Source organism: Jaculus jaculus, chromosome 11 (genome assembly GCF_020740685.1).
Source record: "Jaculus jaculus isolate mJacJac1 chromosome 11, mJacJac1.mat.Y.cur, whole genome shotgun sequence".
Classification (NCBI taxonomy): domain Eukaryota; kingdom Metazoa; phylum Chordata; class Mammalia; order Rodentia; family Dipodidae; genus Jaculus; species Jaculus jaculus.
In genome coordinates this window covers 111961310-111969230 of record NC_059112.1, presented here as the reverse complement: position 1 = coordinate 111969230, position 7921 = coordinate 111961310, and positions in this window count along the sequence as shown.

Sequence of the window (7921 nt, the reverse complement as noted above, 5' to 3'; positions counted from 1 at the left end):
CTCTGCCCGGGTAATGCTGGTCACAGTGCTTGGGGATGACTGCACTTGGTCACCACTCACCTGACATGATGCGGATGGAAAAGTGCTGGCTGTCTCTGGTGGTGCCAGCGACCTTATGTCCTGCACCTTCACGAGAAATGCTGGGGAAGGCAGAACGGCAGCTCCCAAAAACCACATACACATTTCACCCTGGGACCGGACAATGTGACCTTATAAGAAAGGGTTTCTGCGGATGTCATTAAACTGAGGCTCCTAAACCAGGATCATCCTGGATCATCGTGAGGATTATCTGAGGGCCCCCAAGTCCAGTGACAGTGTCCTTCTAAGAGACAGGAGGACACAGGCACAGGGATGACAGTGTGTGGCAACAAAGGAGAGACAGAGCCATGTGACCACAGAGCTGCAAGAAGGCCCCTCCCCCCAGTACCTATGGAGCTAGAAATCCTGCTGCACCTATATCAGACCTCTGACCTCCAGGGATAGGGACAGCAGGTGTTCCTGGCCATTTGTTACAGAAGCCACACCAACCTGAATTCCACTCAGGGACAGAGAAACGGTCGTGGCCCTAACCCTGGGTCAACCCTGCCTGTCTGTAGAGAGGGACCAAGGCTCCCCTGGGAGTAGTGGAGGTTGGTGGGGTCAATTTGAGGAATGGGCCACCATGGCCATCCTGTCCCAGGGCTCTGGCTGTGTCTGTCCACTCAGGAACACTTGGTAGGCTTGGGGACATTCTACAGGTGTCTAATGTTTGGGGACAAGGTGTCTAATCCTCAGTACAGGGCTGGACAGATGGCTTAGTGGTTAAGGTGCTTGCCTGCGAATCCTAAGGACCCAGGTTCAATTCCCCAGTACCCATATAATCCAGATGCACAAGGTGGCGCATACATCTGGAGTTCATTTGCAGTGGCTGGAGACCCTGGTGCACCCATTCTCTCTCTATATATATATATGCCTCTTTCTCTCAAATACATAAATAAAATATTAAAAAAAGAATTATAAACCTCAGCACTGAGTGGTCATGAGCTGAGGCCACCCACCTGGTTCTGACATGTTCATCTCCAGCCTTTAAAGATCTCCACAGCAGCTGGGCATGGTGGCACACACCTTTAATCCCAAAACTCGGGAGACAGAGGTAGGTGGATCACTATGAGTTCGAGGCCAGCCTGAGACTACATCATAAATTCCAGGTCAGCCTGGGCTAGAGTGAGACCCTACCTCAAAAAAAAAAAAAAAAATCTCCACATCTATGGATTCTCTCAACCTCCACATCTACCCCATGCAGTCCATCTCACAAACTGAAAAAAAAAAAAAAATATATATATATATATATATTCTCAGCACTTCAGTAGCTGCATCCTGTCATGTGAAAAGAAACTCCAGCCTCAGCCAGCCTAGGGATCTTACAGAGCAGAGCCCTTGGCCACCCTGGACCCACCTCACACTCTCTCACTTCCTACCTACTATGAGTGGCGAGGAGGGATGTGGAGTGTCTGCACCACCAACTTCATTCTCGGGCAGTTTCCTCATCTACGCACAGGGTGTGAGAGGAAATCGCCCATTAGGAAGCTGCCCGACGAGCTTCCAATGCCAGTAGCACCACTGTAGGCCTGGTGTGGGGGCCTTGGCATGGGTCACATGCACGTGTAGGGTCACAGCACTCACATATCCACGGAGTATGGACTGCATAAAATGAGCACCTTCTAGCACATTCCATGGACTCAGCTTGTGCTATACCAGCACACTAAGAACTTGTGGCTCCTCTTCATCCCTCTGTGGGCCAGTGGAATATCACAATCTCTCCCTACCAACTCTGTATGTCCACTGTGACCAGGGTCTGTCTAGACAGAACCAAATTGCAGCTCAACTGGTTATTAGTTCCACTCTGTGTCCTGGTGACCTATGACACCCCTCGGGGCCATAGCTCAAAGCAAGCTGTCAGTGGCAGGTTAGTCCAGGGATTCTGCTCCTGACCAGGCCAGAGCTTGCTGTAAGGTTCAGTAGCTGGCTTGTAGCTTGGGTTAGACTCTGAGTTCTGGCCTATCTGGGCTTTTATTTTCCTTAGAAAACACAAGGGGATGGAAAGTTAAGGCACTTGCCTGCAAAGCCAAAGGGCCCAGGTTCAATTTCCCAGGACCAACGTTAACCAGATGCACAAGGTGGCGCATGAATCTGGAGTTCATTTTTAATGGCTGAAGGCCCTGGAGTGCTCATTCTTTCTCTTTCTCTATCTGCTTCTTTCTTTCTCTCTCTCAAATAAATAAAAATTAAATTTAAAAAACATAAGAAAGTCTGAACTATAAGTCTGGTGTTACCTGCCTCTCAGCTTCATCCCTTGCCAGATTGACTGGGGGAGGGCCAGCTCTGTAGGAAGCAGACCCCAGAGCAGAGAGGAGGAACCCCACAAACCATACCACCACGCTCACGTGCACCACCCCCACACCTGTTCCACCACTCTCTGGCCATTATCTGGTTGTCTACAGGTACCACCAACTGGGTGGTGCACTGGTGCCATCAACCTGCCCATCCACCGTCATTCATACCCACCAACCCACCATTCCGCCATCATCCGTCCACCCGCCTGTCCATCATCCATCCATCCATTCATCCACACATGTTCTCATCCTCCAACCCTCCCCATTCATACATATTTCTATCCACCTACTTTAGATGGCATCCTATGCTTTCCAACCGGGCCAGACAGAGAAAATGTAGCCAGGCCTGTCCCTGGGTAGGTTGAGGTCCAGTCCCTCAGAGGCTATCTGGGCTCCAATCCTGTTCACCATGTTGGCTGTACCTAAGGGACCTGCCTCAGTTTCCCCACCAACCTCAGCAGATATTCTGCATAAACCTCAGTCCCCCACAGCCTGGCCAGTGTCCCATCTTGGCCTCTGGGTGAAGTCCCTAGGGGACAAGATCCATCCCCAGGCCTGCAAGATGGCCGACTGCCCAGTGAGTTGACAAAGAGAGCCAAGCCCAGGTTTTTAGAATGCCCCCATGAGGCCTGAAGCCTTCTCCTGGCCTTCTTCCCACCTGCCTGTGTCTGACTCCAATCCCCCTCCCCTCACTTCCTGTAGCTTCTGAGCAGACCCAGGGCAAGACCCCAAGGGCGTCAGAGCCCAGGCCGAGGACAGGCACTCCATGGAAGGCTCAGAGTTCGGAGCACACAGGACCAGGAATGTGGCTCACGCCCTTCTCCCAGCTGCAGCGTCCCTTCCAGGCAGCTGCGAAGCATGTCACAGGAGACCCCTCCACAGCCAAGTCTCTGCCAGCTCTGGCTCTGCCTCGCTTCCCTCTGTCTGTCCATCTGTCTTTTCCTCAGCAGGAGACCCTGTGAAGATGAACAAAGCTTGGCTACCCCGTGCCAATGGCAATTATTGAGCCCATTTACAGGGGAGGAAATTGTGGCTTGGTGGTAAAAGCCTCCTGCCCAGACCCTACAGCCAAGCAGTCCATCTGATGTCCCACCCAAGATTCACTCTCCAGAGACCTGGCGTCCATGGGTTTCTCCCTTCCCTGCCTGGCTCTCCATGCTCAGGATCCCCAAGTTCAGGGAAGCCTTACGACGTGGCTGTGTGGGGGCCTAGCATGTAGGTTTTGTCTCCTTGGATTCTTGGGGTCTGCAAGACACCAAGAGAGGCACCTGCTTGCTCATATTTTCCTCACAGAGCCAACAGTCCAAGTGAGGTACTCTCTGCAGAGGTTGTTGCTGGGGTACCCAGAGCACACACCACAGGGCCCCATAGGGACCCTGGCCCCTAGGCATCAGGGAGTGAGACATCAGCTCACAAGGAGCTGCCCCAACAGAAATGGCTGAGGCCCCACAGGGATATTGGATATGTGACAGCTATTTTCCCATAAGGGGAGATTGAACACTACAGTGTGAGGTCACCACTGGCCATAAGGGGACTATGGAGGCAGGAGGCTGTAGGGCCTAGGTGCCCACCTAGCCTCATCCAGCTGTCCTCTCAAATCCACCAGGGGCCAAAGACCAAAAGTTTCTCTACCTGGAAAAAAGAAGGGTGGAGGTAATGATGAGGTCTGGGGTTCATCCTTGTCTTAAGGACAATCTTGAGTGATCTGATCAAGGTCTAGACTCATCACAGAAAGACACCCAAGCCTACCAGGGCTCCTGGCTCCAAACTAAGGGCCACCACCTCAGGTCATCTGTGGACTGAGTCCCAAAACTGACAGGTGTGATTGTGGACTGAGGGGCAACTAGCCCACCTGCATTCAGAGACCCAGGCTAAACTCCAGGGCTCCAGGCTCAGGGCTAAATCACCCCTGTGAAAAGAACCTTTGAGTTCCTGCTTAAATACCTGGAAGCCATGACCCAAGTGTCCTTGAGGGAAGAGGTGTCTCCATCCTCAGGACCTGTCCCAGCACCTCCTAGGCTGACACACTTGCTGTCAGCTTGTCTTGTTTAAATATTTAATCCAGTTAAATATTAAACTTCTTCCAAGTCCCAATTACATTGGGATCGATGCTCCTTGGTGGCTGTGCAGGCAAGAATGGCGCTCCACTCCCTTCTCCTCCCCCATGCCCTGGGGCTAGGGCAGAGGATAGAGATTAGTTCGGGAGAGGCCTGGGTTAGGGAGGAGCCTATAGGGAGCAGAGGAGGCATCTAGGAGAGGGGTCTATCTTTGAGGGTTGAAACTGGGGCTAGAGATCAGGGAGGGGTCACCAGAGGGTCCTGGATGAGGACAGGGCCTGGAAACTGAAGTTTTTTCTGGTTTCTTCCAGTGGAGACCCTGTGCAGACTAGACTAGGCAGGAGGCAGAGGTCCCCTCTGGTCCCCAAGAAGCCCAATGGCGAGAACAGAAGTTCTAGTCTCGCAACAGGCACCCATCCTACCCACATAGCACCTCACTGTTCCCTTTTTATTGGTTCTGTCTGAAGACATGGAGTCTCATGGAAGCCACAGGATAGCACCCTGTATGCTAGACTTATTTCTCTTTAAAAACTGGCTCCCGATGGGGGCGGAAAGAATGTAAGAGCAAGGGACGGGTAGGAGTGTGTAGAACGCTATCTTCCAGTTGTGGAGTCTGCTGCCGCCAAGACTCACAGTGACAGTTGTTACCTGCACCAGACCTGGGCAGTACAGGGCCATCAACATCCCATCATGAAGAGTGGAGGGGAAAAAGACATTAAAGTAGAAGAGGAAGTAGTTGGAAATAAGAGGTTCAGTGGAAGGGGGAGGAGGAAAGGGAACAATAGAAGGGATCAAGAGTGGTTTATGAGCAGGGCATGGTGGTGCACACCTTTAATCCCAGCACTCAGGAGGCAGAGGTAGGAGGATCACCATGAGTTCGAGGCCATCCTGAGACTACATAGCGAATTGCAGGTCAGCCTGGGCTAGAGTGAGACCCTACCTTGAAAACCCAAAAGATAAGAAAAAGAATGATTTATAATCAAAATATACTATGTATATATATGAAAATTGTCAATAAAAAAGGGATGGCTTAGTGGTTAAGTCATTTGCCTGCAAAGCCAAAGGACCCAGGTTCAATTCCCCAGGACCCACATTAGCCAGGTGCACAAGGAACACATGCGTCTGGAGTTCGTTTGCAATGGCTAGAGGTCCTGGTGCACCTATTCTCTCTTTCTTTCTTCCTCTCTCTCCCTTTTTCTCTGTCAAATAAATAAATAAAAACAAAATATTAGAAAAATAAAATATTTTTTTAAAAGCCAGGCATGGTGGCATAAGCCTTTAATCACAGCACTTGAGCAGCAGAAGTTGGAGGATCGCCATGAGTTCAAGGCCACCATGAGACTACCAAGTGAATTTCAGGTCAGCCTGGGCTAGAGTGAGACCTAACTTGAAACCGCTCCCCCCCAAAAAAAAAAAAAACTGGCCTTCCAAATTGCTGACATAACTTTATATATACTGAAAAGCAGGGAAATGACACCTTGCCATCACCTCCTTCCTGTCAACACTATATCCTGTGGCTTTGAGTATTTGTAAATTTATAGAAACGAGGCCTTTACCAGTTGCCACTTTGCTCTATGTGTAAATGTCACCCAGCAATACATCTGTACCCGCACCACAACTGAGATAAACTGTGTGTGATGAGCAATGTAGAGACAGTCACAAGAGATGGGATGCTCTAAGTCCCAAATGGCCAACAGAGTCTCGTAACGCCTCCTTTGACTTTTGCCCAACTACTGTATCTGAAGGCTACCGTGTGACCCTGATTGGATTCACACCCCACATTGTAGTCAGTTCTACTCTTCTGGGCCAAATATCCAATCAGCTACGGCTTGTGGGAGGAGCCGATTTACTTCAGGCTTAAAGAATCCAGGAGAACGCCATCAATGGTGGAAGGAGCTAGCTCCCTTTCATAGATCCGAGCTGAGAGATGCCATCAATAGCCCGCAGCAACAAAACCTCAGACAGCACAACAAGAGCCCAGCTGCACACCCCTTTGGGCAGTAATCAGGTCCTCCCCTAGTGGCTTGCCTCCAGTAGCAGGAATCTGCCTGCTAGGGGCTCAAGTAGGGAAGTTTAATAAAAAAAAAAAAAAATGGGGGCTGGAAAGATGGCATAGCAGTTAAGGCATTTGCCTGCAAAGCTAAAGGACCTCGGTTTGATTCCCCAGGACCCCTGTAAGCCAGATGCACATGGGAGTGCATGCGTCTGGAGTTTGTTTCCAGTGGCTAGAGGCCCTGGCATGCCCATTCTCTCTCTCATTCTCTCTCTCTTTCTGTCTGCCTCTTTCCCTCTCTTGCTCTTTCAAATAAATAGATAAATATATAAATAAAATTTTTTTAAATGACTACATCTACAGGGCCAAACATTCAAACTACTGCACCCCATTGCGCTGACTCTTTTCCCAACAGGAACCTGTTCACTAACCCAAGATATGATCCACCGTTCAACTTGTTCTCACCCTGCCACAAATGACATTCTTCAAACGGGAGCCTCTTTTGACTTCACTAATTGTAAGTTTGTGTGACTTAATGCTTAGTAGTGACTGTGTTTAACAAGAAGCTCACAGATTTCTTGAAGGTTACCCAGGGCTCCCACACAGGCTGCATCACTGTGCAGACACCTGCTGGGGTGGCTACCTCCATTGCCCTGACCACAGGGTGACTTTACTCAGGCCACATGGAGGTCCCCCCCCCCCCACCCTCTCTCTCTCTCTGCCTGTTGGTTCTGATTCCTTCTTTCTGGCCCTGGAGGTTTTATCAACCTAACTTTGACTGTGAGCCTTGAAATGTGGTAGAGGGACTTTCCCTGTTATTATTATTATTTTTTTCTTCTTGAAATCAGCTTGGCTGCTCTTGGCTCTGTATTCAAACAGATAACACGTGAGGTTACATTGTCAGCATCCAGGGAACATCTGCCAGGGTTTTGATGGAAATCGCATCGAATGTGTAGATTAACTTGGGGGACAGCTGTCGTCCTCATGGTCTTCAAGGCCTTGTGTCCATGAGAGTCCTGGCTGTCCACATCGTCAGTCTTCTGTGTCTTTGAAGAATATTTCCTCTGTCTGTATAAGCAGTCCTTGTAGTCCGGCTGGGAGACAGGTCTGGGGCCAGCTGTGTGGAGCTGCTGGGCCTTGTGGGTCTGTGGTGGTGTCAGTAACAAGCACAGGCTCTCTCTTAGTGGTAGGCAAGTGCCCTACCACTAAGCCACATGTCCTAGCCCAATTTACTTTATTTTTTATTTTGTGATAGGGTCTTACTGAGTTGCCCAGGCTGACCTTGAACTCACTTTAGTCCAGGCAATTCTGGAGGTCACAATCCTCCTGCCTCATCCTCCTGGTGAGCTGGGAGGACAGGGCTTTGCCACTAGGGTGGCTCCATCTGTTGTCTTGAGGCCCATGGCTTGCTTCATATTTTTTTGTTTGTTTGTTTTAATATTTTATTTTATTTTTGTTTCTTTTTATTTTTTTCTTTTCACAATTTTTATTAACATTTT